This window comes from Chiloscyllium punctatum, unplaced genomic scaffold (assembly GCF_047496795.1).
Source record: "Chiloscyllium punctatum isolate Juve2018m unplaced genomic scaffold, sChiPun1.3 scaffold_239, whole genome shotgun sequence".
Classification (NCBI taxonomy): Eukaryota; Metazoa; Chordata; class Chondrichthyes; order Orectolobiformes; family Hemiscylliidae; genus Chiloscyllium; species Chiloscyllium punctatum.
Window position 1 is genome coordinate 165,112 of NW_027309973.1, and position 9,997 is coordinate 175,108.

Sequence of the window (9,997 nt, forward strand, 5' to 3'; positions counted from 1 at the left end):
CTCCTTTTATTTGGTTCACGTGACCAATGCCTTTCCACTTGGTCACCGCGCCCGACAGCTGCACTGCATTTAAATTGACAAAATTGTGGCATTCTCTCGGATTGGTAATCAGGAGCGAGATTGATTGAAATTATTGAAAACTTAAGATAATCAGATAAAATACGGGATATAAAACGGGAAAATGAAAGGCAAAGAGAGAACGGCGAATGATAATTTTTGACAAAACTGAAATATAATTGCTCAAGAATCAGAAAGTGCTTTCATTCACAAACATACCATAATATGGAATGTAATTTTTGGGACAACCAATGCAAGTAGATCTTAGCAAAATCTTAGTTTTAAAGTCTTGCTGCAACTGTTTCGGTTATAATGAACGCACACATGGGATTCAGTGCTGTAATGATCTCCTAAAATGGAAAAGGAAATCCTTGCCTTCCAGGATACATGGGGAATGTTCACTGATTCATCCCAATAATGGCAGGACTGTCGTCTGGATGCGTATGAGTAAAATCTTTTAATGTTCCATGGAGCTTCGAATGAGTGGTGAAGGGAATGTCTCCATTCACAAATTAATCATTCAGTAGAATTCAGTATAGGGACCGAAGAAATGATGAACAAATTGAATAAGAACATGGACATACGATACCCAATAGGTACGACTATTACTATATGAAAACTGTTGATTTCAGGTCCACGGTGGCCTTTGGTGATGGCATTTACTGTCCAGAACCAGTCTGCACTGGAATGACGGGAGACACACTATGAAGTATTTGAACTTCAGTCACCTTTAGAAATAGCTGAGACTGACTCCGGACACGGGGATATGGAGATGTTGGCCTTACAAACCTTTCAGACATTCCGTGGAAGAATAAAGGAAGTGATAGATAATTTTCGTCTCCATGGAGACGATGTTCATGAACTGGATAGATAGTAATTAACCTTATTGGAGTTTATAAATAGAGACGTCGTATTGAAAAAGCAAAGAGTTCATAGTGTAACTGTAAAATCTTTAGGTCACACTCAGTGGAAGCATTGTGTGTAATCCTTATCCTCATTCTCCACCAAAAGCATGTAAAGAAGTGAGAAAGGGCACAGACGCTGTTTCCTGGATAGCAAGATATTAGAAAGCCAAGTGACGTTGTTTACTAAGACATAAGAATATCAGAAAAGACACAAACGGTTTCATCGGGATGATAGAAAGAATGACGGAGTTTATACACGAGATTTGGAAATGCTGGAGCAAAAACACGCAAGTTTGATGTCAACAAATGAGATTTTCACAGAACACGAGGTTTGAATGAGTAAATCGGGGAAAGTCCCTCTTTCGAGTGAAGCAATAACTGTCCTTTGAGCTTGAAAACCATTAGGGAATGATTAAGAAAAGTTTGGATGAGAGTTTCTTCCATTCAATAGAGTTATTTAAATCGTGAACGACTTTACAGAAGTAAAACGTAGAAGCTGACTTCAGAGTGGTTTAAAAGGTACATGAACAAACGAACAAGGAGAGAATTTACCATTGAGTGAAAGTCAGTATGGTTGCGTAACAATTTCGAATTTGTTGACTTGAGACACAAAGATATTTCATGAACACGTACAACTGAATAAGACTGAGTATAACAAGTTCATGGATTGGTAAGGTGTGGCGTATTATTCAAGGTGAAACTCGGTAAATGGAGCTGATGTCCTAAAATAACTGCATACAGAAGTTATATCCTAATGACTAGGAATTGAATCGTCACTTGGAGATGCAACACCTACTTTAAAGATTTGACCACATTCACATGATGTTATGTACATTTCGTACATTCTTAACTCCACCCAAGAAATCCACCAAGGAGAATGGGTCCTTTTGTATTGTTATCCCTCTGTACTTCTCTGCAGCACGCCAGTTAAGATAAAATATGCTCACACCAAAATTCAGTTCAATACAATATTCAAACGGTCCTATGTGATTTCTTTTTTTATTATTGCAACAACCTTTGTGAGTTTGTAACAAACTGTGTAACATGAAATCAGTTCAACATCTATTTTCCCAGAATTTAAAGCAGTGCACATTGGAAACGTTATCCATCTGGTGAAAAATCACCTTCGGCTCTCTCTCCACATATGTTTCTTCACGTTTTAGATACTTGCAGTATCTTTGTTGATCAAGGAGTCATTATCCAGAAGAGGTAGTTTCTCAATCCACAAACACGGGTATTTTCCCATAAACTTGGCTTTGCTCAATATCACCTTCTGTCCGTACCCCTCAACACGAGGACAAATTAAAGCTGCTCCATGTGAGGCTCAAAATTAAAACTTCGGCACAGCACAGCCCACTATACTGGAACAGAGATACCGTGCACTGGTCACCTTCAGCACAGGAGCAACACATTAATGCTTACCTCCACATTCCTGGTTTTACTTTAACGTTTGGGAAACCGAGTTTCTCTGATTCCATGGCTAGTAAACGGGGATTATATGATCATCTTCACCAGTGGTTCTGTCCCCGAGTGAGGAAAGTGGTGAGGTACTCATTGTAAAGATGGGTAGATTGATGAAATGTACAATTTCATCTTTTGCCTTCATTAACTCATGAGCTTTTTATTTTGTTTTGCATCTGTAGAAATCTTAAAATCTTCATCTTGAACAGACTCAATGACAGTTCTTCATTGTGTCTCTGGCAGCAAATTTCATAGTGCAAACTCCCTCTGAATTCTTCCACCACAGTCCGCTATTTGGGAAGTGTTCCTGTGGTGGGAAATGCACTTCCCCGTGTGTCACCTGCTGCTCCCAGTATGCGCTCTGGCACTGCACTCATTTTCCTTCTGACACTTGCTCACTGTGTTCCTGTGATCATACAGTGACTTGGTGTCACACGGCCCAGGAAAATGATACACATCAAGGTTTTTGCATTGTTGAGTTCAATTGTCAGTTTAGCCATATTTTGGATTTTGAAATTGTCTGTTCTGTTCACAAGTGCGTGTCAAAAACATCTGAGCGGAAGTTAGGTCTTCGGAATAATGATATTGAGCACTATGCACTCTCCTCCAGTCTGGAAAACAATTCCTGACAGGCAGTTGAATAGACAATAGACAGCAGGTGCAGGAGTAGGCCATTCTGCCCTTCGAGCCAGCACCACCATTCATTATGATCATGGCTGAACATCCTCAATCTGTATCCTGTTCCTGCCTTATCCCCATAACCCTTGATTCCACTATCCTTAAGAGCTCTGTCCAACTCTTTATTGAAAGAACACCTCCTGCTGTCTCGGGTTCTTCATTCCGTTGACTTCAAATTTCACAGAATTCAACTGACCTTGTTACATAGTCATTTCCTCATTTTTGTTCAGAAAAATGTGTGCACAGTGTGACAGTGGGAGTGCACTTGCCCCACAACCCAGGGGTCAGACCATCGTCTTGGACTGTGTTGTTTCTCATTTCACCAACACCAGGGAGAAACATCTGCTGCTCTGCATAATTTACGAAATTCAATTATTCATAGGGTCATAGCTTTTCCAGCGTCTGTGACGAGGTGGCCGAGAGGTTAAGGCGATGGACTGCTAATCCATTGTGCTCTGCACGCGTGGGTTCGAATCCCACTCTCGTCGCTGTCATTCACGGCTTTCAATGGTGCTGTTTTCAGCTGTTGCATTAAAACTGGAGCTCCAACGGTCAGTTTATATGCTTTGTCGCTATTACAAAATCGCAAGGAATAGTTTGTGCCGTTTGACGAAACTGCATTGAAATGGAGGTTGCTTTGGGATAATGAAACGAAACGCGATTTTTTTTTTTCATTACAAGCTGCTGTGAACGTTTTTTCGTATGAAAGACATCCAGGAAAATCAAATACCGAGAGCTGCGAAGTGCATGTTTATGCAAAGGGATCCTTAATGAATGTTTTGTCAGATGAAATCTGGAGGAGGTTGAGTAGAAGTTATTCATCCTGGTGAGAAGAGAACAGCGAGACAGCACAAAATAATGGAGATATTTCAAAGGGGCAGGGTGTGGGTTTAGGGGCACAGAGAACTGGGTGTAAATGCACAGTGGAGAATTGCCGCTGTGGGTGCCGTGCATGCGCACGGAGAGACTTACACATTGGTCTCGCCCTCGCCCCTTGCTCTCGCCATTGATGAATGCTGGACATAAGGCACAGATAAACACAAGATGTGGGAAGCAAGCTCCTTCTCGTTATGCACACACTGGATGCTTCACATTGAACTATGAACAACTGGAGAAATCAGCATGTTACCTATAGGGAGTGAAACTAAAGTGTGGATCAATAACCGTAAGATTCATGCAACATAAACATGAAAAATGATTTAAAATATAGGGTGTAGGGTTGCTCACTAAGCTGTAACTTTGATATCCAGACGTTTCATTACTTGGCTAAGTAACATCATCATCAGTGGCGACCTCCAATTGAAGCAAAGCTATTGTCTCCTGCTTTCTATTTATATTTTTCTCCTCGATGGGGTTCCTGGGGTTTGTGGTGATGTCATTTCCTGTTCGTTTTCTGAGGGGTTGATAGATGGCATCTCGATCTAAGTGTTTGTTTATGGCATTGTGGTTGACGTGCCAGGCCTCTAGGAATTCTCTGGCATGTCTTTGCTTAGCCTGTTCCAGGATATATGTGTTGTCCCAGTCGAAATAGTGGTATTTTTAATCCGTGTGTAGGGCTACGAAGGAGAGAAGGTTGTGGCTTTTTGTGGCTAGCTGGTGTTCGTATATCCTGGTGGCTAACTTTCTTCCTGTTTGTCTTACATAGTGTTGGTGGCAGTCATTGCATGGAACTTTGTAGATGACGTTGGTTTTGTCCTTGGGTTGTACTGGGTCTTTTAAGTTGGTTTTTGTTTGAGAGTGTTGGTGGGTTTGTGTACTACTAGGATTCCGAGGGGTCTGAATAGTCTGGCTGTAATTTCTGAAACTTCTTCGATGTATGGTAAGGTGGTTAGGGGTTCTGGCTGTGTTTGGTCTGCTTGTCGTGGTTTGTTCTTGAGGAATCTGCGAACTGTATTTTTGAGTATCTGTTCTTCTCGAATACATTGTAAAGGTGGTTTTCCTCTGTTTTCCGAAGTTCGTCTGTGCTGCAGTGTGTGGTGGCTCGTTGGAATAGTGTTCTGATACAGCTTCGTTTGTGTGTGTTGGGATGGTTGCTGGTGTAGTTAAGTATTTGGTCAGTGTTTGTTGGTTTTCTGTATACATAGGTTTGTAGTTCTCCGTTGTCCTTTCTTTCTACTGTGACGTTCAGGAATGCGAGTTTGTTGTCGGTTTCTTCCTCCTTGGTGAACTTTATGCCTGTGAAGGTGTTGCTGATGATGTCAAATGTCTCTTCTATCTTCTTTTGTTTTGTGATGACAAAGGTGTCATCTACGTAGCGGACCCAGATTTTTGGTTTGATTGTTGGTAGGGCTGTTTGTTCTAGACTTTGCATAACCGCCTCTGCTATGAATCCTGATAGTGGAGATCTCATGGGTGTGCTGTTGGTTTGTTTGTAGATATGTTGTTGAAAGTGAAGTGGGTGGTGCGGCACAGGTCCATTAGCTTCATGATGTTTTCGTTGGTAATGTGATTGATGGTTGTTGGTGCGTCTGTGATGGTCTCTTCTAAAAGTGTGGTAAATGTTTCCTTTGCCAGGTCGATGTTGATGAAGGTGAACAGTGCTGTTATGTCGAATGAGATCGTTGCTTCTTCTTCCTCTATTTTGATGTTTTTGATGATTTTTCGGAACTCCTGGGTGGAGTGGATGGAGTGCTGTGACTCTTCTATGAGGCATTCAGTCTTGCGTGTAGTCCTTTGGCCCGTATGTAAGTTGGTGTTCCGGGTCATGAGACTATGGGTCTGAGGGGGGCCTCCTGGTTTATGGATTCTTGGTAGTCCGATTCGACTTGGGAAACACCTTGATCCTGGGACAGTCTAAGCAAAGACATGCCAGAAAATTGCCAAAGGCCTGGCACTCCAACCACAACGCCATAAACAAGCACATAGATCTACATGCCATCTATCAACCCCGCAGAAAACAAACCGGAAATGACATCACCACAAACCGCAGGAACCCCATCCAGGAGAAAGATATAAATAGAAAGCAAGAGACAACAGCTTCCCTTCACATGGAGGTCGCCACTGATGGTGTTACCTAGCCAGGTAATGAAACGTCTGGATATCATACCTACAGCTCAGCGAGCAAACCTACACCTTAAACCTCAACCTGAGTTACAAACCTTCACAATCCTTGCGATTTAAAGTGTCTATACGCATATCAGTAATAGACTTTTTGATATAATACCCGTCTGGTTGAAAGAAGAAGACACCACATTTCAAGATGGATGACAACGTTACCAATGTTGTTTTGAAATTGAAATCTTTTTGATCATTTTACGCAGTGAACAAGTTCATTTTAAATAATGCAAACTACATTCTCTCACCTGGAATAAAAGTGTGTTTTGAATACAAACATTGTTCTTGTTAACTCGCAGTTAATCAACATGAAAAATAGGATGTAATTTTTATCAAGCATACATCAATTAGCACCATTATCTTACTTCGGATGGACTGCAGTATGCACATGCGAAATAAGGTTTAAGAAAGAATGACTTTTGGAAATAATGATTTGGTGGTGACTAAAAATAATATTCGGTTCTCATGATGTGGTTATTCCACCATTGGTCCAGTGGTGGGGATGTTCAGTGGGCAGTATTTCTATGATGGTATAGAAGTATGTGAGCTGCCAGGGATGGGATCTCCCACTTCATTTGGAGCAGCGTCTTTTGACGTGGACCAGAGAGCGTTGTGACATCAGTCTGGGAGTTCCAACCACTCCTGGAGCAGCTTCAGTTGACATGGAGCAGCAGGGAGCATTGGAACATCCGAATGCAAGATCTAACCATATTTGGAGCAGCTTCAGTTGACATGGAGCAAGGAGCTTTGCGAGATCCGTCTGGGAGTTCCACTCTCACCTGGAGCAGCTTTTAATGACATGTAGCAGCAGGAAGCATTGGGACATCAGAGTGATACATCCAACCTCAACTGGACTGCTTCTATTGATATGGAGGAGGGAACATTGGGACATCAGACTGGGAGCTCCAACCTCACAAGGATCAACGTTTAATGACATATAGCAGCTGGTAGCATTGGGACATCAGAGTGGTAGGTCTAGCCTGAGCTGCACCACTTCTACTAACATGGAGCAAGGAGCATTGGGACATCAGACTGGGAGCTCCAACCACACAAGGACCAGCTTTTAGTGACATGTAACAGCTGGGAGCATTGGGACATCAGAGTGGTAGGTCTAAACTCAACTGCACCACTGGTAATGACATGGAACAGGGAGCATTGGGACATCAAACTGGGAGGTCCAACTTCAAGTAAAGCAGCTTCTATTGACATGGAGCAGCAAGGAGCATTGTAACGTCATGTTGGGAGCTCCAACATCACCTGGAGAAGCTTGTATTTACATGGAAGAGGAGGGAGCATTGGGATATTAGGCTGGGGGAAAGGATATTCAACTATTTTAATCTAAAGTAAAATATGGTTCGACACCTCATATGTTAATTGATTTATGAAGAATCTTTCCCGGGAAAATAATTAATTCTTTAGATAGTAAAGACAAGTCCTGCAAATATTCAACTCAGGAAAACGCATTGGTACAGAGAGAAATGGGAGTGATGCTTCATGTCTTTGTCTTTTCATTTCTGGCCGACTCTGCGCTGGATTACATCATCGGAAGGACGTTTTCACTCATTTCCTGCAAATTCGGACAGGTCATTAACGATATCTAAATATAAAAATTAATGGGAATATGCGATGTTATGATTAGGCTGGAGTTTACCTCAAATTATGGTGAAAACGCATCAAAGTCAGTTGCAATTTCTAAGATCGGCAGTGACCTCATTGATTGGCTGATCAGATTGTGAATGCTCGTTGTTTTGAGGCCAAATTGAAGTGAATCATGATGGTGATTATCTTTGTTCTTTGTTCACCTTGTGACTGTTACTGTTATTGCTCATGTCCTTGTTAACACCAGAGCTCTGCAGCGTGTAAAATCTCGGCTGTGCATCTGGCCATTGGTGCAACCATTCGAAGAGCTGGCTCCGGATCAGGCAGTTGTAAGTTCGACTTTTACTTTGCACAAGCGCATTGTGGAGATTCATCACAAATCCAACCTAATCACTTTTGTTATGCTGTTGTGGATAATATTTGAAATTTTCATCTCCACGAATGAAAGTTCTTTCACTGTCTTCGATCAGTTAAACGTTACCAAGAGCTATCAGAGTAAAAATCACACAGCACCAGATTGTATCGAACAGAGTTATTTGGAAGCACCAGTGTTCCATGCACTGCTTCGTCATCAGGTGTTTGTCAACTGTTGGAATCTAAAATGGCTTTGTGTGATTATTAAATGTATCCACCCCAGTCCAACACCAACACCTCCAAGTCATGGGTACCGTCGACACCACGAACGGATCGGTTAAAGTCCAAATGATCTTCCAAAACTTCGCGCATATTGACACACACACCAAGTTTCTGCAGAAAAACACCCACTTGATGAAGGAGCGGCTCTCCTAAAGCTAGTGCTTCCAAATAAACCTGCTGGACTCTGCCCTGATATTGTGTAATTTTTAACTTTGTCTACTCAACTCAAACACTGGCACTTCCATATCATAGACAACACCAGTCATGTCCCACTGTTGTCAGAGAAGGCAATCCTGGAATATCCCAATACATTGCTCATGGGTACGTTTCGTTTTCAGAAACCAAAGCACTTAGTCGCTGCAGCTCCGATGGATGAAAAGCACAGAAAAGAAATAGCTGAGACTCAGTTTTGACATTATTTTGAAATTCTTTGGAAAGTGGAATCAGAGGAGAATGAAGGATTAACTGTCTGACTATGCAGAGAGAGGGAAGGCACTTTTCCCTTCTTTGATGAGCTGGGGTATTGACTGATCTAAGGCATGGAACAGATTCCTGGTCGAGCTGCGCTCTCTGCATCAGGAACAAGAAGTCCTGATTTCCTGAACGGTCATGAAACCCAGGGCACTCAGTTAAAGCGCTGAATACTAACCACTAGACCACCAGGGATGAGGGCAGAAGCAGTTGCACCGTTTCTTCATAACTCAGTTTTTGGAATTATGTCACTGCAGATATGTTTCCCCTCAAAAACGATTGAATTATCGAGTGTTTACAGCACAGAAATGGGTCCCTTCATCTCATTTCCCAGCACTTGGTCTGTAACCTTGTAAGCTCTGACGTTTCACCTGAATACTAATTTCTCTGGTACGTTTTAATCTCGTAAAACGCAATAAGTGGGATTAAAGATTGAGATGGGAACTGAACCCCATTTTTACCCATAGACTGAAGCACGCAGACACATTCCCCCAAGTATGACACAGGCCTCGGGAGAAAACAAGGAGAAAGTAAGATTTCATCGACTGGTCTGATGTTGTCCCGCTTCAGAGATCAACACCAATGTCTGGTTACAGCAAAGAAAGGAAGCATTCAGCCCCTCCCGTCCCAGTGTTCTTTGCCCATTGTTTCCCCATTACTCTGTAGTTTATACTGCCTCACCTCGTTCTTGCTGCCAAACTTGATCACTGCTCACGCCCGCTATTTCCTGTCCTGCCAAACGGGTTGCCTCAAGTTCTTGGAATGAAAAACAGGAATCGCCTATTTCAAGCACTTTTCTAGTTTACAAGGACAGTTTTATCACCACTGAGCAAGCACATTGCCAGCTCAGAGAGAAGGTCTCATCCTTTAGAAACTGAAATGCAAAGATGATTGGATAGCCTCAGTATTGTAAACCAACCAACAAGACCGGAATAGGGCCGAGGAGATCACGCACAGAAGGATGGGAGAATAGAATGGCGAATTTCTTGGTGTCCAGGGTGATTTTAACAGAAATCTTCCCTGGTAGTATAGTGATGAGGATTCAGTGATTTCACTGTCATGACTTGTTAAAGGTTAACGTTTACAGTAATCAACATGAAATACTGCCTGATATTTTGAAGCAGAATGATGTTGTG

At 42.2% G+C, this 9,997-nt stretch overlaps 1 non-coding gene across 1 annotated transcript; it reads left to right on the forward strand.

Moving 5' to 3' along the window:
- The first annotated feature begins 3,507 nt into the window (after nucleotides 1-3,507).
- On the forward strand, nucleotides 3,508-3,589 carry trnas-gcu (transfer RNA serine (anticodon GCU)). Its single transcript has one exon. It is a non-coding gene; the product is annotated as a tRNA-Ser (tRNA).
- The last annotated feature ends 6,408 nt before the right edge of the window (nucleotides 3,590-9,997 follow it).